The sequence below is a fragment of the Lactuca virosa genome, chromosome 8 (genome assembly GCF_052849685.1).
Source record: "Lactuca virosa cultivar CGN04683 chromosome 8, Lactuca_virosa_CGN04683_v6, whole genome shotgun sequence".
In the NCBI taxonomy this organism is placed as follows: domain Eukaryota; kingdom Viridiplantae; phylum Streptophyta; class Magnoliopsida; order Asterales; family Asteraceae; genus Lactuca; species Lactuca virosa.
The window spans coordinates 173521265-173543523 of NC_136433.1; the positions used below are offsets into that span (position 1 = coordinate 173521265).

The 22259-nt window shown below is 34.9% G+C and overlaps 1 long non-coding RNA gene across 1 annotated transcript; it reads right to left on the reverse strand.

Moving 5' to 3' along the window:
* Window positions 1–19634: 19634 nt before the first annotated feature.
* On the reverse strand, window positions 19635–21369 carry LOC145133333 (uncharacterized). The gene is made up of 2 exons (XR_013718536.1): window positions 20836–21369; window positions 19635–20076 (listed from the first exon to the last, which is right to left on the reverse strand). It is a non-coding gene; the product is annotated as an uncharacterized LOC145133333 (long non-coding RNA).
* Between the last annotated feature and the right edge of the window lie 890 nt (window positions 21370–22259).

The following is a 22259-nucleotide window of genomic DNA, read 5'->3' on the forward strand; positions in this document are numbered from 1 at the left end:
ATGTGAAGAAAGATGACCCTATAGTAACATATGGAGACAATAGGAAGGGAGTAACAAAAGGTTATTGTACAATCAAGGGCAAATCAGTCGAGTTCAAAAATGTGTATTATGTAAAAGGTTTTCAACACAATCTCATATTAATCAGCCAACTGTGTGACGCTGACTATGAAGTTCACTTCAACAAAAAGGAAGGCAAAGTGATTGATCAAAATAAAGTCACAGTACTCGCTGCAAATCCTCAAAATGGCATCTATGTCCTGGACATGTTTTCCACTAACAACTCGCTTAGGTGTTGTTTCTTCTCTCATTCATAATCTCATCTAAATTGGTTGTGGCACAAGAGACTCTCTTGCTTAAACTTTAGGAACATTTCCAAGATCTCTGGAAATCAGGTTGTAAGAGGGATGCCTAAGATAAAGTTTGAAAAAGATAATTTGTGTTCAGCGTGTGAAAAAGGGAAGCAAACACAATCTTCATTCAAGCCCAGGTCTTGTTCTTCTATCACTGAACACTTTCATCTTCTTCATATGGATTTGTTTGACCATGTTCCTATCAAATCTAGATCTGGGAAGAAGTTCACACTGGTCACTGTTGATGAGTACTCAAGATTCAACTGGGTTGTCTTTCTAGGAAATAAAAATCATGCCGCTGATGAAATCATTTCTCTTATAAAGCAGTGCGATGTTTTGTGTGACCGCAGAGTTAGGAAACTACAAAGCGATCATGGCACTGAGTTATGAAATTCCACTTTAGAGGAATTTTGTGACGCTAAATGGATTTCTCATAACTTTTCTGCTGTCCAGACACCATAACAAAATGGTGTCACTAAAAGATGAAATCAGACTATCGTTGAAGCTGGTCGAACTATAATGGTAGAAGCTGGTCTTCCTCTATCCTTCTGGGCTGAAGCAGTTGTGAAGCACCATGGGAAGACTACCTATGAGCTCTCAAAAGAGAGAAAGCCTAATATCATATATTTTCATGTTTTTGGGTGTGTTTGCTATATCTTGAATCAGAAGGATCGAAGTTCAAATTTGAAGCAAAGGTTGATAAAGGTTTCTTCTTAGGATATTCAAGTGAGTCTAAAGCTTTTAGAGTATTCAATCTTTCAAGACAAATCATTGAGGAATCTATACATGTTACATTTTATGAAGATTCATTCATTCAAGATCGAACAAATCATCATGCTAACATTCTTAATGAGCTTGTTCATAGTCCATCTATCACTCTCTCTGAGCCAATTGTCCCAAACATTGATCCTGTTCTCAACCAGCTGAGGATCAAACCGACACCGAAGACCAATCTCATAATGTTGAAGAAACAAACCTTGGTGTAACTCCAAATCATGAAGAACCATTCTCCGATGATGAACAAATCAGTAATAATGATGCAAATCATAGATTTCATCATGATCACCCCAAATCTCAGATCATCGGAACCGTCAACTCACGGATCCTTAATCTTTGCAAGGTCAGCAACAACTCTGCATGTTTGTCAATTTTATGTCAATGATTGAACCCGAGAAGGTGGATGAAGTATTAAAAGATGATGACTGGATGAAGGAAATGCAAGAAGAGCTAAGTGAGTTTGAACAACACAACGTTTGGATGCTGGTTCCACGTCCTCATGGGAAGACTATCATTGGCACTCATTGGGTCTTCAAAAACAAGATGGATGAATATAGGATTGTCACAAGAAACAAGGAAAGACTATTTGCTTTGGGTTTTTTTTCAATTGGAAGTTTTGGACTATGATGAAACTTTTGCCCCTGTAGCAAGATTTGAGGAAATAAGGTTGTTTCTTGCATATGCATCTTTCATAAAATTTAAATTCTATCAAATGGACGTTAACATCGCTTTTTTGCATGGGGATCTTCAAGAGGAAGTTTTCTGAAACAACCACCAAGATTTAAAAGTGCCGAATATTCAGATCATGTATAACGGCTGGACAAAGCTATATATAGTCTGAAACAAGCTCGCAGGGCTTGGTACGACATGCTGGCCAATTATATCCTGGAGAATGGATACAAAGGAGGGGCTATTGATAACACTCTGTTTATCAAGCAGTCAGGTTCACATATTATTCTTGCTCAGGTGTATGTAGATGATATCATTTTTGGATCTATTGATCATACACTGAGTACTAAATTCGCTGAAGTAGTGGCTAAGAAATTTAAAATGAGCATGATGGGTGAACTAACTTTTTTCTTAGGTCTACATGTTAAGCAATTCACTGTTATGATCTTTATTTGTCAAGCCAAGTACATTACTGACCTACTGAAGAAGTTTGGTTTCATTGATTGTAAACCAACAAAGACCCTAATGTCACCATTTGTGACAATTACCACTGATCCATCTGGAACTGATGTTAACATAACAATGTATAGAGTAATGATAGGCTCTCTATTCTATCTCAATACCATTTGTTTGGATATCATGTTCGCCACCATATTGTGTGCTCCTATCAATCCAATCCCAAAGAATTCCATCTTCACGATGTAAACAGAATCTTCCGTTATCTGAAGCATACATCCAATATTGGTTTATGGTATCCACATGATTCATAATTCAAGCTGGTTGGTTACACCAACTCTGATCATGGTCGATGTAGTATTGATCGAAAGAGTACTTCAGGAAACAGACATGTAAGTTGGTCAAACAAAAAGTCGATGTCATTGGCTTGCTCTACTGCTGAAGTGGAATATGTTACCACTGGAAGGGGTTGCGCTTAGATTCTTTGGATTCAGAATCAGCTTCTGGATTATGGATTTATATTCTCCAAGACTCGTATCTGTTTTGACAATACTAACACAATTTTGATTATACAGAATCCAAATCAACATTCTAAGACTAAACACATCGAAATCCGTCATAACTTCATCAGTGATATCATTCAGAAAGTCAAAGTGGAACTGTTTTAAATTCAAATCACTGATGAATTGATATACGTTTTACCAGACACTGGACGAGAAGACCCTGAACAAGTTAATCACTGAAATTGGCATGCTTAGAATGACATAAACTCTATTCTCTTGTTTGAAAAATACTCTTTTGGGTTTTCAACATCTTTTCTCTCTTATTTCTTTTACCAATGAATTGAAAGTATGAAACTATTGACAATCCTTTGTGCCTAGAAGCATGTTGTTGTATGTGACTAAATCTCTCTAAGTATCTCATCAGCGAGACCATCTGCTGAGATGTCATTCAGCCGCCCACTCACACTGATTCTTATACACTGACATATCCTTCGGCATGATATTGCCTTGTCTTGATCAAAAAATTATTATAAGGCTTGGGTGTTTATTTTATTATTAATGTCTTTATCTAGATCTTTTCCCTGGAAGCATGCTTGTCATATGCATCAACTCTTATATTCTGTTGTAACATCAAGCATTACCTGTTGTGATATTTCCTTCGAGCTTAACGCTGATTGGGGGTAGCTCCGTCCTGGTTAAGCCTGAGAATCACAGCAAAGAAAAACCAACGTTAGTCGCGTCCTGGAGGGGGTCCCGGAATGAGGCTGCGATGATCTAGTCAGTAATTGGATGAGAGAATTAGGCTTTAGTTTAAGGTAGAGAATAAGGTGATCCCTTCTTCTGGAGAAGAAGGGTTTCTTTTATACATGCCGTTTTGGGAGCATGTCCCCGACAATACCTTTTTCCTTGTCTGGACTGGAGGGACGTGGAAACGTCCTATTGGTGGATCGTGCACCACAAGCGGTTATCTGCTATTGGTGCAAAACCACCGAAGGGCTACATTCTGAACGCAACACTTGTCACTCCCCAGAGCGGTTGGTACTTTTTTGGCTTGCTATAGACTAGAGTTTCTCATTATGAGTTGGACCTTGGCGCTGGTTCGTCGGGGTCTAAGTGCGAGGCAGCGGGGGCGAGGGCCCGGGCCTAGCACGTGCTGGGTAGCGACCGTTAGCTAGGTCGTCCTTTAGGTAAATGCTCTGTTATCTTTGACGTATTCCTGGAGGGATACGTTAACATTACCCAATGTCTTACACTGATTGCATTGTCATCAACTTAAGAGATACTTGTTAGGTTCTTAGATGAAAAATGGTTATTCATGTTCCTGACCTCCTAGATTGAGATATAACATGGTACCATTATGAACTGACGATGGAATAATTCCAAGATTTTAACTATTCCTCCCTATAAGTCTTCTAATTTAGAACTTAATGATTCACTATATGATACCCTACACCGATAAAAGTTTGAAACTATGTGCCGATGGTTAAACTATGTACCATAGTTTATCACATGCACCAACCCATTTTTACGATATTTCTCTTCTTTAAAGTTTCATGATTCAGCATAAAAAAACCATACACTAATGAGAACTTGAAAAATCTATGTTGATGGGTATATCAAGTTCCATGGTATATTACATGCACCCACCCACTCTCGTCCTTTTTCTTCTAATAAAAGAAGTTAATGATTCAGCGTATAAAACCATACGATGATGAGACTTCACAATACTATGTCAATGATCTATAGTAGCACACATACTATCTGGAGGAATCACCATCCCATCGATCATTTCACTACAACTCGTAACATGTTGATAGCTTGTACTGCAACTTGTGATACGCTGATAGCTTATTTTGCAATACGTGATATGTTGATCTTAACGGTAAATCTTTAACGGTAACTTTCAGATGAGGATGAGAATGCAAACTGTGGCCTTGGGATTTGAGATTTTTACGACACCTTTTTTTCTGTTAATGATTATGTGAAAAGGTGGGGGCTTTTGAACTTAAATAGGAGTTTTCTCTAGCCTATGTCACTTTACTTCCCTTTCCAAGCGAAACCTATCAAAAATCCTATTTGTTCATCTTCATCTTCTTCAAGCTCTGCAACTCTATTCAAGTTATTCTCAGCAATTCAATGGCTCCAGTTCCATTCTCATTCGTTCCTGCTAGAAATGTTCTAAAGGCACCAAATAACCCAGATACTCTTGTTGTTATTCAAGCTAACAATGTCACCTTCACGAATACCATTCCACCGCAACATCAAAAATTAGGCTTTGAAGACTTCATTGAATACTTGAAATGTTGTCCTCTACGTTATACCCTCAGTGACATTCTAGAACCATTCTTCGCAAAACAAGTATGCGAATTTTATTACTCATGTACCTTTGATGCAAATGCTTAAACCGTCTTTGGAACTATTGGATATGGTCATTCAAGGGTTGACATATCCCCAGTACTCATACATCAAGTTCTTCGTCTCCCACATTTCTCCGTATATGAAGAGACTCCTACTGAAGCCAGATGCAAATCAACTTTTTCACGAATTGGGTATAATCTTTCTCTTCAAGGTCGTCGTGACCCAACAAAATATGTTCTTCACCAGTGTCTTGCCGCTGGCTGGTAGTATGTTACAGGGGTTATTGGGAAATGTCTCGGGCACAAAATTGGTAGTTTGGACCAGCTAGATTTATTCGAGTTATGTATTTTATATGCCATTTCCCGAGACAAGGATCTAGACTTTTCTCAGTTATTCTTTGATCAGCTGGTTGAGTGCATCATTGGTAATAAGCGTCCAACATATGTGCCATATCCTCACTGGATTGCTCTTCTTTTGGCTCGTACTGGGATGGGGTGCAACATCAATCAAAGTGCTCCTATTACATCTCCTATTCTATCCTAAAAAATAATCAATGTTGGCCCTAAAGAAAGAGATATTCACTTATTTCAATGGATGCTTCTTCGGGTAGAACATCCTTATACTGTTGAGAATTCGTTGGAAGCTTCCACGATAGACTCTGAACTTGAAAATAATATAGATGAAGAATCCAAAAATTCTTACAGCGACTCCAATGCCACTTCACCTTATAATAGTGCAGATACTGAATTGGTTCTTGTTCCCGTTCAAGAAATAGAGATTTATTCTCCTTCACCCATTTAGTTTGTAGTTGGTGAAAATGAAGATAAAGATGAAGGCCCGTTATCCGACCCTCCACTTTTAGCCAGAGTTTCTCCTCCAAGAAAAATACACACATTCTATTTCCTTCCTCTTCTTTATTTCCCTTCCTCCATATGAACCCATCACACAGCGTCGATCAACTCATCCACAAGCTGGTACATCCACTTCGTCATCTCCATTCAAACCCATCACACAGTGTGGATTAACTTCTCCACAAGCTGGTACATCCACTCCGTCATCTCCATTCAAAACCATCACACAGCATGGATCAACACCTCCTCACAGTGATTCCATTATACCTCTTCTAGCTATTACTACTTCACCACAACCATCTCTATTTCAAGCTGCTACTTAACCACAGTCATCCCTACATTAAGCTACTGCTACTCTTCAGGGGGATTCAAGTATACATGATTTTCAATCAATGGTGATTTCTAAGCTTACACTGTTTGTCAACTTAACTGAGTCGTTGGGACAACGACTGAGCAATGTTGAGGATGGTGTGGCTCACATAAAGCGCATCGTATCCATGGTGGATGACACTGAAGAAATTGTAGATTCTCCCTCCAGTTCTCCACACGATGATCAAAAACCACCTCCTCCACCACCTCCTACTGGTAATAATCCTAGTACTTCATTTCAACCTTCTCCTCCTTAGAATCCTCATTCTCCACAACTATCTCCACCACTCGACACTCCTACAGTGTCTCACCGACATGCTGATGATGATAAAAGGGGGGAGAGTGGTAAAGAACAAGAACAGGATGTCACTACTGCTGATAAAGTTGTGATTGTGACTGAAGATGATGATGGTCAGACTGAGACTGAAGATGATGATGAAGGATTTCTAGATATGGACTTTATGTCATGAGATGTGCCTCTAAATTTATCACGAAGCTCTTCTTGAGGGGGATATTCTACAGGGCGATCATAGTAATCGTGAGTTTAATGATGATCATCTCATCAGAAGGAAACAAAAGGCTTCCTCCTTAGGGGGGGGGGGGGTTGATGAAGCTGAAGGTCAAGGCTCCTCAGTTCCTCCCAGCAAGAAAATGAAACTTATTGTTAACTTAGAAGAATTGGCTAAGGACTGAAGATTACCAATTGAGGAGATCAGACAAATTTGCACTGAGCATAATGCTTCAGTGCAACAAGATAATTTTGAACGTCACTCCACCAAGATTGTGTAAAAGTATGCCTCGGCTGAGAGAGGCATTAATGAACAACCGTTAAATCTCCATCGCTTCGAAAAAATGGTTTCTTAACGAAAAAGGGTCGCGAAGATGAATGATCGCATTGACAAAAAGAATTTGAAGAACGTTCTAGTTCGAAGAATTAAATCTGATCCCATCATCAAGGTTAGGTGTACTAAACCCAAGGATGAAATGCTGAAGGTTCATCTGATCAGAAAGAATACAGAGTATGAATACACCGAGATTGTGTTTTCTCGTGAGTTGGTCAAGTATGGTTACAATGAGTGGATTCAGATTCAGGATATAATTTCCAAAGATAAAGGTATTCATGCTCAGAAGCTTAATTTTACACTGAATCAAATGATCAATAAAGTTAAGAAGCTGAATGTAGTGCCTTCAGTTGTTCGTTCTCAATCTTCTTCCTCAGCTTTTGCTCTAAAGCAAAGGAAATCCAAAAATGCTAAGTTTCTTCTTCCTTTTGGCATTGTCTACATCAACAATAGGTTGCATGTAGGTGTGGAACCGATTCAACATTTGTTCATTCGAGATCTTGAACATGTCATCTTTTATCTCGATAAACAAAATCAGATGTGCTTTCAATGCAATGAAGAGCTTCACAATGCTCCTACTGGGCATTTGTTTAATCTTCGACTAGATTTCATGGGGCATGAAGAAGTGGAACATGATTATTACTTGCTGATCTCACTGGAACTAAGCAAGCATATTGGAGAGCTTAAAGGAGAAAACTTCTAGTGGCTGAAGCAATAAATTTTGGATGAAGCGGAAGATTGCAATTGGTATTAGTTTTGACATCATCAAATTAGGGGAGGTTGTAAGGTTGAACCTTGTAATCTGATGAGTCAAGTACTAACACGCGTTGACCATCAGTGCCAACGCCAGCACCAACGTCAGCTCCAGTGCACGTACTTAGAAGCATCAACGTCAACGTCTAATCTATTATACTATTGTTTGTACTTTGTTCTATGTATTTATAATATTGATAGTTGTCAGTTAACTGATCCTTGATCTCAGTTATTAGGATCAGTCTGTGTATTTATATTAGAATAATTCCACTTAATGTTAGGATTGATTGTTACTAGTTCAACTATATATTCGTGTAATGGGGTTGTTCTCATTGCAACCCTAATCATTGCTTTATGCTGATTCTCTTTGTGAGAATCATTTCTTAATCAAATCATCTTTGTGATAACTCTGTGTTATTTGTTATTGTTCTTTTACTTGTTTGTACCCGATCTACGAACCGTCACCTTACAACACATCATAAGGCTCATTCTTGTATTAACTAACTCTATGATATCACCCTTAGAGTTTCACCATCCAAGTTTTATATATAATATCATACATATGAATTCACACATAATATGCATATATATATATATATATATATATATATATATATATATATATATATATATATATATATATATATATATATATATATATATATATATATATATATATATATCAGAGTAGGCTCTAGACACCATCTTATCATTAAAGGATTTGTAATTACTCAAATATAGATACTCCTATATAATACACTATTCTCCATATATATATATATATATATATATATATATATATATATATATATATATATATCAATCATCTAGAAAGAGAGTAAGGTTACACACCTTGAATGTTTACTTGATCACTTGAAATTCCAATACTTGTGATCTTGTCTTTGATTTCATCTCCCGAGGTTGTTACAATAACATGCCATATTTGAGTATTACAACTCAAAGCATAATCCATTAATCCTTCAATTTGACTTTATGCTTTCATTGTACCTTTTTGTCCCTTTTTTTCTCCAAATCAACCATACTTCATTAAATTAATATTTTCATGTCTTAATCACTTAAGACATAAAGCAAACACCATTTAATAATCACATCACCGATTCAAAACTATAGCTTAAGGTACAAGTCATTAAAGCACGAGATAAACATATTTCTTAATCCATTAAGTCAAAATCAATTATACTCTATGTATAACTCATCTATATGACTTTTTGTCCCTTTTTTTCTCCAAATCAACCATACTTCATTAAATTATTATTTTCATGTCTTAATCACTTAAGACATAAAGCAAACACTATTTAATAATCACATCACCGATTCAAAACTATAGCTTAAGGTACAAGTCATTAAAACACACGATAAACATATTTCTTAATCCATTAAGTCAAAATCAATTATACTCTATTTATAACTCATCTATATGACTTAATTCATCAAGACACAAATCTACTTTCACTTATATCATACTTCACTTAAATTTCAGGTTACTATTTATCTTCTTCTTAAATTCACCATAACAAGGATTTCAAGTGTTTACTTGGAATTTAAAGCTATCAAACAAGTATATAACACTCTATTTATCCTAATTCATTTAAATTCCCAGAATTCAAGAGCATAAGAATTTCTTGGGTTCATAAACCCTCATCTATTTCCATTACAAAACATTAACTAAACAAGGGAATTAAGAGCTTATCTTTTAATGGAGTTTGGTTCTTTTTTCTTCTTGCATCTGTCTTCAATTCGAGCTCAAGATCACCAAATCTGTAATCTTTCACTTTTCCTATGTTCCATGAAGTGTATGGGTGATAAATGGGATAAAAATTACAACTTGGACTTTTAAAACCATTTTTTTAAATTCAGTAACATAAACGTACCGCGTACAAATAAAACACGTCGCATTCTCGTATAGATTTTACCTTGACTTTTGAAATCCATAATGTCTTCATACGAACATGATTTTTATGATCTTTATACCCATGCATTCGTATTCAAGTCAAATATAACTTTCCTTTACATTACGCCTTCTAAAAAGGAATATATTTTAATTTATACTCCATTATACCAAAGGGTATAAGTTACATGTCCTTAATACTATACACAAGCACATACTCCATACTCGCCTAAGGATCTCATAATGTATATAGTACATAAGTTATAGTGTAAATACCTAACACTCGGCATCCTAATCAAGTTCCATCAGCTTTAATCCTGCTACCTATGATGCATATAGTTTGAGTGTGGTTTGGTGTGGGAAAACCTAGTGAGACACATATGGTTTTCAATCCCACGATGTTATTTTGATAATAACCCATAATTAATAATCATGCAAAACCAACTATTACCAAACAATATAAAATCCAACGAAGATATCTATAAAACACTATACCCGTAGTCACCCATCCTATTGATTCTCACATATTGATCCAATAACAATGATCTATTGAGATCTAACCTGATGGATCACTGTAAGCAATGAGTAGACCATTCTGCTTCGAGAATTCGTTGTCAATGGAAGTCAATAAGGCAACCATGAGGGAATTGCGTACATCGAATGAACATACAATCCTTTTCCCTATATTAGTATAATTCATTAACAATTACGGTCTATAAGTCTGCTAGCGTTTCCACATGACAATTTAGTCTGTGGTTGTCATCCTAATCTGGCAGATGACCAGACATACCCACCGATATCCTGATATTGACACACCATTTTGGGCTGTCAAATAAAGACACACCATTTATGACTTTATAAAAATAGGAGGAATACTAGTACAATACTCCGGTACGTAACCCGTAATCCGACACCAAATAGTGTCATAGAACAACTATCCACTCTCCATTCCAACCGCCCATACACCCTTAGTATAATACTACCCGATATCCAACTTACTTGGACTAAGAATTCCTTTCAAGTCTTAGTTTATAACTATACAAGATTACAATACTTGTAATCAACCTCCAATACAAATTTCCTGTTTATAAAATATCATTACAGTACAGGAGATAACTAAGCACTTATTCAACTTACTTTGATCTAAGCATCCTTTACGTGTCTTAGTTTATAACTCAACAAGACTACACCACCTGAAACCAACTTTAAGTACACACTTCCTGTTTATGTAATATTATCATAATATAGGTATAACTAAACACTTATTTTACTTATCTCAACTAAATAGTTTATATAAGTCTGAGTTTATAACTAGACATGACTACAATCTTTGTACTCAACTTCTAATTCAATGTATATATTTAGCACTGAGTATAAGGTATTTAGTATACGTAAATCTTTTAAGTAGTAATACTTTTATTAAGATTTTTATGTAGTAATGCCTTATATACACTTAACACACAAATAAAATGAAGGTCCCAAACCCTAACACTTATCTATGAATATAATAGAAACGCGGAATAATAACACAAGTATTTGACAAATAATAACTAATATTATTAATCGGGTTTTTCACTAAGAATAATGCTCTCACAAAGAGAACGAGTACAACGATTCAGAACTGGACTTTGGAAAATTGGGCCATAAATGGACTTTGGATGATTACTTGGTTTTGGGCCTTGTAAATGGGGAGTTTGGGCCTTAGTCTTGGACCAAACTAGGCAAGGGGTAAAATGGTCTTTTTACCCCAAGTATGGATTGTTGGATATGGTTTGAGACCCAAATGTTAATTGGCTGTTATTTTATATTGATAGCTAGGGGATTCATCGGACCAGCAGCCAGGGATTTTCTGTGAGATCCAGCAGTCGAGGTGATTTTCCTCACCATGTATAGCGGGTCGAAGGTGATGGGTATTGAGCATAACAAACAATCCCCATGTGTGCATGCAACCCTAATTTGTAGGATCTATGTTTTCACTATTTGAACATACATGTATTGAACATCAAAAGATAAACCCTAAAAGGCATATACTATTTTCGAAATTCATGAAATAAGATAGTAAACATACCTTTAAGATTGTTATTATAAACAATCTTGAATTCCTCCTTCAAATCTTTTGGTAGCAAGAGCCACAAGTGTCGCGCCTCTAATGGCTCACAAACAAACCCTAGAAACCAAGGAAAACTATAGAGAGAGAGAGGGAAGGAGCCAAAATTTCGTCCAAGGCACTTAGAAAGAAGTCATAGACGAAATTCTACCCTAAGGAGGGTTTATATAGGTGTTAGGAAGGTATTGGATAAGGCAGGTATCTCCAAGATAACCCTAATCCCTTAACTTCCTCCCTGAGGAGGCATCCAAGGCACGCTTAGAGCCCAAGGAAACCCTAGAGACACTCTAGATTTTGTTCCCCCCCCCCCCCCTCTTTAGGGAGGTTCTAGAATTTCCCAATGCTCAACTATTGAACATTGTCACCTTTAGTCCTCCTACTTTCAATTAATCCAATTAATCCCAAAATTAATCCAATTACTTTCTGATTAATTATTAATTAAAAAATATGATTTATAATTAATATATTATTTCCATAATACATTAATAAATCATTTGTTTTGATTTATAATAATTAACCAAGTAATAAATTAATAAATCATTATTCTCTCTCTAACAATCATCTTATTCAATTGCCAGGTTTGAAGGCAACCCAAAAGGATTGTGCTACTATCAATTCAAGTTTATACCATTTATAGTTATGGGCTTAGACACCTAATCCAATAGAAGACACCAATTCCAACCTATGATCTGTTCTGTTAGATTACTCGTTGTCTGTATGACACTAGTATGTGTATGTGCTTGTACGTTTACTGGGCGGGGCTCGATGATTATCCTGTATGCTATTATCTACTATGTGATATGAACTGTATGTGGGCGGGGCCCGTTATGCGAGTTAGGGCGGGCCTATTATACTCATTGGGTGGGGCCCGTTATGCGAGTTAGGGCAGGGCCCGTTATACTCTTTGAGCGGGAGCCGTTATGTGTTATATGTTTGGTATGTGGTATCTTTGGGTAACTCACTAAGCTTTGTGCTTACAGTTTTTAGTTTATGTTTCAGGTACTTCCAGTTCCAAAGGGGAAGAGCTCGGGATGACTGCATTGCACACACCACATGGTTTTCGCTTTTGAGATATTACTCTGATCAATATGATGTTTGATAGATACACTTAGTTTCATTTGAATTGTATGGATAATGTTTTGGAATACTGTTTTATTTAAATTAAAAATGAAATTTTTGGATCATATTTTTGGGACGTTACATATAGAGCGTACGAGCCCCAGAGGGTGTACGCTAATAGTACGAGCTAAGTACGCCCCGCGTACTCAGCAGGTGGGCTTCAGATGTTGGGCTTCTCGATTTTGGGCCCATGTTTGGACCTTACGAGATTAAGGTCTTGTTGGGCCATCAGATTTCTATTTTTGGGCTAATGATATTATATTGTGTTCTTTTGGTTGAAGGCCCACGAAGGGATTTGGGCCCAATTTGGAAGATTGGGCCATAATTGGGCTTTGGGTGACCATTTTTAGAATTGGACCTTTTTGAGTAGTTGGTTTGGGCCTTGGCCTTGGGCCAAGTTAGGCAAAGAGTAAAATGGTCTTTTACCCTAGTTTAGACTCTTAGTTATGGGTCGGGATCCATTTATTAATTGGATGTTATTTTATGTTGATAGCGCGGGGATTTTCGGACCAACAACCAAAGATTTATTTGTGAGACTCAGCAGCTTAAGGTGAGTTTCCCCACTGTTTTTAGCGGGTCGAATGCACCAATACTGACCCATAGTTTATTATGTTAGGATGCTAGATATATGCGTGACTCTTGCATGTGTTATGTGATGGAATGCTTACTGGGAAATGCCCGATGCTGGGTGGGGCACGATGACTGTATTGTATGCTATTATCTTTGTGATTATCGCATGTGTTTGTATGATTATATATTTATATGTTTATATGTTTACCGGACTAGGCCCGATGCCAGACGGGGAGTGATGACTGACATATTTGTATACCGAGCGGGGTCCGATGTAGTGTGGGGCCCGATTGCAGGCGGGGCCCATTATGTGTGGATTATGTATGGTATGTGGTATTTTGGGGAACTCACTAAGCTTTGTGCTTACTGTTTTCAGTTTATGTTTCATGTACTTCTTGTTGAAAAGGGAAGAACCCGGGATGATTGCAGAGCACACACCACCTCATTCCGTATTTTGTGATTTACTCTGATAATTTATGATGTAGTGATACACTTTGATCCATCTTGGTTGTATGAAAATGTTTTGGATTACCATTTTATTAATTTTAAAAATGAAAATTTTGGGTCTTATTTTTCAGACGTACATATGTTTTTGAAGTGTTTATTTTTAATTTTAAGAAATATTAGTTTTAAAAAAAAGTTTGAATATAATATGATTCATATTTACGATTCAAAAAAAACTTTTGATTCAACTTGTTTATGATCCTTAATTTGATCTAAAATTAATTAGATTCAAATATTTTATAATGGTTAATTATATCTTTTATGATTAAAAATTAAATGATTCTAAATAGATAATGATCCATAACTTTTCTTTTTGAACAAAAACTTCATTTAATTGAATATATTATTATCCAAAATTATATGATTCAAAAATGATATAATCTAAAATACTATGATTAAAAATAATTTGATTCAAAACATTTTGATCAAAAAATAATATGATTTTAAAATAGTATGAACGGTGAATATTATGATCTGGATATTTTTATTATTTAAAAATTTATAATTGTTAAAAATCAAAAACTAGAACTGATATTTAGTGTAAAAAAATAAAAAAATAAAAATAAATAAATCCAAAAATAAAAACAAAATTAAACAAAAACACTAGAATCTTCAAGTATGTAGTAAAGACATTAAAAAATAAAAATAAATAAAGAAAGAAAAAAAATTAAAAAACTCATTTAAATGACATTCCATGGACGTTCGTCGCACATGACTAAATCATCAAATCCGTATTAATTACCACGGACGTGGTTTGCATGTGATCGCACAACGCCCAAGTATTGAGTTTGACGTTGTTGTGTCATTGACGAAATGAGTGGTGTAGAATTGTTCTCGCAGTTTTCACGATTTTTTGATTCGTCATTGGAATCGGATCATATATATATATATATATATATATATATATATATATATATATATATATATATATATATATATATATATATATATATATATATATATATATATATTCGTTAATACTATATTGTCCAATAATGCGAGTCAATATTTTATTTTTAAGCAATTTACATATCAAAACGTGCAAAAATAATAATCTTATAGTGGCAAAAATATGCAAAGCAAATATTCCAACATTTGTTGGTTAAAGTTTTCTTTATTATTTGTGAAATGATATTCTTTTAGATTATTAGTTTTATTCTTATTTTTGTTATTTTCTATTTTTATTTTTTATTTATATAAGTATATTAATTGTTGAGAAAAAAAAATTGTTTTCATATACTTTATTTATGCCGCTAATTGCTCTTTTATGCTTGTTTATATACTTATTATCTATAGTTATTACCAAAGTCTAAATAATCATAAATATCATAATCTATGAGAAAAATGTAAAATTGTGATACGTTAAAAGTACGGGTGAGTATGGTGCGGTTCGGTGCGGTGCGGTTTTTGAACCAAACGACAACTGCAACCGCAAATTACGGTTATTTATAGTCAAAAACTTAAAATTACGGTTTTGATTCGGTTCGGTTTTGTGTTTATTTCGGTGCAGTTTTTATTTTTAACCACAAAATGAGGTGATGCGATTTTGCGGTTAAAATGGTGCGGTTTTTCATGCTGAAAACAAAATTTTTAGTTGACTTTCATCTATTTCTAGATTTTTGTTTCAAATTAATCAACATGTTTGTCCATTTTTATTTTGTAGGTTGCACTTTATTATGTTATATTTGCTTCATTTCATTCAACCAATATGTCTAACACTAAAATAACCACCATTTACACACCAAACATTAAACAATAAATTTCATAAGATGGTAAAATTGATAAATTTCCACAATGTCTAACTTATATGCATCAATGTCTTTACTCTTCATAGTACAACCAAGCTCAAGATCCACCAATGAACACATTATCCAATCTTGTGTACAAATTAAAGCTTTTGCAGTGTTGGAGTGAAGTGAACTCCTATACTTATCAACAACTCTGTCACCCATACTAAATGCCGACTCTGATGCAACCGTCGAGATCGACCTTGCTAAAACATGTATAGCTAATGTAGATAGTATATGGAATTTGATTAAATTTTCATTCCACCATCCTAAAAGATCAAACTTCCGGTCATTTCTTTAATTCATTTGTTTTACCTTTATACAGGGGGTTTGTCTTATAAGAATTAACTAGGTGACTAAGTAACGAGGAAGTACCATTACTTCTAGTGCCACAAGCTAAAACCCTTTTACAATATTTGCATTTTGTTTTTTAGCATCTTTAACATATGGAAAATGTTTCCAAACAATGGATCGTAACCTAGGGTTTTCATTATTTTTTTCTTCGACGTCACCATCATCTGCTAATGGAACTCCAACTCCATCTTCTTGTTGATCATCGATATCAATTACAATTTCATTAGTAGCCATGCTGAAATGCAAATGAAAGATACAACTAATATGTGAGACAATCAAGTGAATCAACAAACATAATGAGAAGAATGGGGTCATGCTAAGAATCGAAACAAGGCTCACAATCAAGTGAATCAACAAACATGTGCAATCAAAAATTATAAGTCAAATTACATATTGTAATGGTGTTTCCTATTAACAATACTACATAGTAGTAATATACATACACAAAGTCAGAAAACAATCAAGCATCACAAAGTCAAAAAACTATCAAGCATACTTTAATCCTAAACACCTCTGTATACATACTTGATAACTAACAAGAATTAAATTATTTTCAAGAGGATGTTCCCATCAAACAACATCAATAAGACTGACATTCGGTGATACAAAGTAGAAAATCAAACTACTCAAAACAGCCTATGTAATCCAAAAGAAAACGACATCAAACAGCCGAATCTTTGTTGGCAAGTGCTTGAACAGAAATCAACATATCATACTGTATTAAGTGGAAAAGAAACGAAGAAAGAAAAAATTAAAAATGGTAGAAGAGTGAAACGCGACTGTAGTGATTTACCTGATAGCATGAGACAAAGTCAGATCTTAGAGGTCGTCGGAGTCAATGTCTTATGTAGGGCGTCGGTGCTTCTAATCTCCAGAGTCGAGGTTTGATGTAGGTTGTTGTTGCTTTTGGGAGGAGAGGATTGATAGTTGAAGACTCGAAGGTGGATGCCAGACGGAAGCTTGGGCTCGCAGCCACGAACGGACAAATTCTATTTTAAATTAAAACGTTATGAAGATTGCCCCCAAAACTTTTTATTTCATTTGAATTATCTATATGGTTTCCTTTTTTTTCCACCAATGATCCGTGTATTGGATATCAATTTGTCCGGTAAAATTAAGTACCATCGTCTTCACTCTACACTAGAGTATTTTTATATTTGTGTGAATTTTGTATATGAGTTTATTAAGTATCAAAATATCATATTTTATCAACGTTAAATCAAAATATCATATCTATCTTCTAAACTTTCCAAATATAGTATTTCTTTAAAGCCAAATCCTTTTTTGAAATATTGTTTAAGAATTTATAATCTATTAACATTTTTTTAATAATTTCTAATAATTTTTTATATTTTAGAATCATTATAATTTAAAAAGAAAATGCGGATTGACCATATTGACCCTAAATGACATCCCACCCTTATCTTCATTTTCAACCTCCTACACGACATAACACCTTCAACCATTATCAACCTTCATCAACTTAACCCCATCAGATCATCACCACCGTCATCGCCATTATCTGCAACCCTTTACCATATTTACACCATCAAATCTACAACAAAGGCCTCTAACAAAAATCCTCTTCAATGGATTGCCACCGCCATCTTGCTCCATCACACATATCACATAGCTGAAACACCACCTATCATCATATTTAACATGAAATCTTAACCTCCAAGCCACGAAAAAAAAGAGGAGAGCTGATCTGCATAACCCTACCATCCTTTTGTGCCAATTTGTTAAACCGCTGTCGTGCACGATTTAAGCAAATAAAATTTCACTGCTCGAATGCATTAAAGGATAACATAGGGAAGCAGATTCAAATCCTCAGGGCCACAATTTAATGGCCAATGCCTCTTTACATAAGGCACATACTAGTCAAAACATAAAATATAAAAAGGGGGGTTTTAACAATAGACTAAAAAGGCAGTGAAATAAGCTAAATGAAATCAGTAATAAAAAACGAATTCAGTTCTGCTGTAATTTTCCTAGTCAAGCAATCAACCCAGATATGGTTATTTAAAATGCGTTCTATCTAAGCTGACACTGAGAAAAATTAACAAGCTCTAGTATAATCTCTTTTACTTACTTAAATTAACCAAACCATGCTTTTCAGTTAACCCTAACTTTTTACTGTATAATTAGACAAGCTTTTAACTAAGATAAGAAAAGTTGCATTAAGATCTATGCAAAATTCTCAGCAATACCCAATACTTATCACAAGCTCGGAAGCGTAAATATATGAAATTTCAGTTTATAATAAAGTCAAATCCAAACATAGCACTGATTTATTACTTGTTACTTATTACTAGATTGTAAAAACAATTACGGATTTCAACAATTGGTTAACTGCAATGATTAAACCCTAGCTAGGTGACCAGACTAACAAGAATTAAAAATCAAACATTCATTAAGCTCGAAACTGAAACAACTAGATAGAAGTACACAATGAAAACCAAATCTGATAATTGATCACATGAAAAATACTAGTCTATTGCAGAATTGAAAACTAGGGTTTTAGCCAAACATGGCTAAAATCTAATTAAAACTAATAAAAAGATATACAAACTGATTAATATTGCTAAACTAAATGTAGGAGATGATCCACAACCTTTAGATATCCAGAAAGTGATGAAAAGTATCAGAAATCGCCTTCAGAAGGGTTTTTCGTTATCTGGAATCGTGTGGGGTTCAATCTGATCAGAGGGGTTGTATTTACATTGGAAACACACTAGTTCTTTCTTTTGCTTTGCTCGAAATCTAATATCATTTTTAGCTGAGTTCGTTTTGCTATAATTCCTAGCTTATGTTTCTATATTTTTCTTTTCCTTTCGCTAATTGTTGTGGATAGAAAATGAACTAAAAAATAATGTTAAATTCTCCTTTTTTCACAATCACTATTGCAAACTCCTAAACTTTGTTCCTTGGCTACCTTCTTCTTTTGAAACAAATATAAATTAAGGTCAATTTCGATTTGGTCAATTCATTTTATGTCAAAAGGGGTTTTGATAGTATGGACCAATATGGTCAATTTACATTTTCTTTTTAAATTATAATGATTCTATAAACTATAAAATTTTATTATAAATTGGTGTAGGGACCCATGTTTCGCATGGGTCGGAAGGCATATTTTTTTTCAAATTTTCAAATGTAGTTGTGTTACATGAAAAAAAAATGTTTTGGAAATTGTCATTTGTAACATAAATTTTTATTGCTATAACTGGGCAGATAATTAAAAGTATATTGTTAGTTAACCCTGTTTAAATAGCAGCAATCAAAAATGAATTACAACAACCAAATCTTATGGTGGCTAACATTCACATTAAAAGTAAAACAAAATAGATCAATATAAATTCAAACTTCAACCTTTTGTCCAAATCTTATTATGCACTTTTTTGGACCAAGTACGGACAAATCATGAAAAATTCAATCCGAATTAGTTAATATGACAAAAGTCAGATCTCACAATTCTGCAAACACACCACAACAATCTAAAATTCCAATTTGAAGAATGATAAAGTTAAGTGTTGTGGCAAAACAAAGAAAAAAAACTAACTGGAACTTTGAAGTCTGTAACTAATGTGTAGAAAAGGAAAATGGGGTCTAAGAAAATAAAAGATGCAAGCCTTTTTTGAAAGAGTTTGCAGCTGTAGGAAGAAAAAGATGAAGCATTGTAGTTATTTGACCAACATATGCAGAGCCAGTGGGTGAAAAATGTGAAGTATCATTCTTCTTACATGTTTAACCAAATACACATAATCATATGTAAGTCATATACTCCATTGCGAGTCCCATCTGTAAACGATTGATTAAACAATTAAGTAAATTTAATATTGAGCAAGAGTGCATCAGACCTACACTTTATACTACACTCAGTATTGACATATTTACCCTTAACAATGTTACCAAGTGTGCATCAGACCTAGAGTTTCTACTTAATTCAATATTTATACATTTACCCTTAACAAAAAGGGCATCAGTTATAACTTCAAACCCATGTGGCAATATTATGTTAAACAGAAGTCAGTAGACAAATCAAGTATTTTTCCAAACATGTGGTAATTTTGTGTTGCAGTAAATTTATATACTTATTCATGCAAAAATAAGAAAAGGGAGATCAAGAAATGGTTAGACAGTATCTTCTTCATTTGTCCATTAACAAAACTTTGGGTTGATCTTCACATAAGATACATGTAAGAAGTGCGATGAAAAATTAAAATTTTAGCAAATCTTGCAAGATTTCATTTAGTCACTACTTGTAATCTATTTGGTTAACAACTAAAGAGCATTAACTTACACCTAGTTCTTAAACCCCTTATCAGGCATTTGCTTTCAAACTAAACAAATATGAAAAACACAATACCGACATCAAATTCCAACAAACATATTTTCATGAAAAAAGAGACATTCTTTTCTTTTTTATATTTGATTCTCGATACATCCTCCAAAAACAGACCATTCTTCTTGTAATAGGAGGTGGCCCAACGAGAAGCAGATCATCAAAGTAGCAGAAATCAGTGTAAAATCGATCAAAAAAAAAAAGAACAAGCTTACCGTTAGTAGTTGAACCCAATTGAGCGACGTTGGCAATGATCGACCATTGAGAGAGGTAGAAAAAACCCTCGCCGATAGGGATGGAACAAGAACTGGTAGAAGGAGAGGGAAGCTACCGATTAGTCAAAATCCGATGGACTGTTGAGGTATGAGCATGGAAGAATCGGTGGTGGAGCATAGCTTTCCTAAGCAATTATGTATAGTTTGGAAAGTGTGGATTGGTGGAGAAGGCGGTGGCGAGGAATTGAAGATTGAAGTCGGTTACAGTCGATGCAAATTTGAGGAACTGTAAAGCGAGTGAGGTTTCTGGTCCTTTATCCCCTTTCCCTTCCATCGATTTTGATTAACTCCATCAATTCACCAGTTGTTGTTTCAGTGGGTGTCATCGTCGTACTCTACAGAAGACAGAGTCAAGAGGGATAGAGAGAGGTTAAGAGAAGATTAAAAGAGGTGATAGAAATCCACCCGACTTTCCCAATACAGACGGCGGAGGCGGTGAGAAGAGGGAAATCCACCCGAATCTAAACAAGGTGGTATCCAAGCCGGCTCAAAACCGGCACTATACATAAGCCGCATTTGTAATTAATTATATGATAAATTGTGAAAATATTTAAATACAAAGTATATGAATCGGGAAAATACCTTATTTTGAAAGTTAAGAAATGTAAAATACTTAACAAAGTCATATAAAAAATTCATCATTTATATTTGGGAAAATGACACAGTAGCCCTACAATGTAACATTGTGATTTTTCATCCAATTTTTCTTTGCAGGTGTTCCAGACATTTTCCTGAATATAGGAAAATTTCATTTATTTCCCAACATTAAGGAAGGCAAGGCAAATAATATTTAGAAAACTATTCTAAAACTCTCAACACCCCCCCCCCCCTCCCTAAGATCCTAAAGCACCTAATTGAGTCAATCTATATTGTGAGTCTGAACACCGTCTTCTATGTTTAGTTCGCTCACATCATGGTTCTAATACCAACTTGTAACATCATGATTTTGATGGGTTTTGTACATAACAAACAATCCTATGTGTGCATGCAACCCTAAGGTGAAGATCTATGTTTTCACTATTAGACATACAAGCATTGAACACAAAAACTAGAAACCCTAGGAGGCACATGTAATTTTCGAAATTAACATATAATTAGGGTTAGGATACATACCTTGATTGGTATATTGTAATAACAATCAAATCCTTGAAGATCTTGAACTTTGGTAGCGAGCGCCACAAGTGTCGCGCCTCTAATGGCTCACAAACAAACCTAGCAACCAAGGATTACTATGGAGAGAGAGAAGTAGAGTAGAATTTCGGCCCTTAGCCTTTCTTGGAGTGCCGTGGACGAAATCCAACCCTATAGGGGTTTATATAGGTGATAAGGAAGGTTTAGGATAAGGCAGGTGTATCTTAGATAAC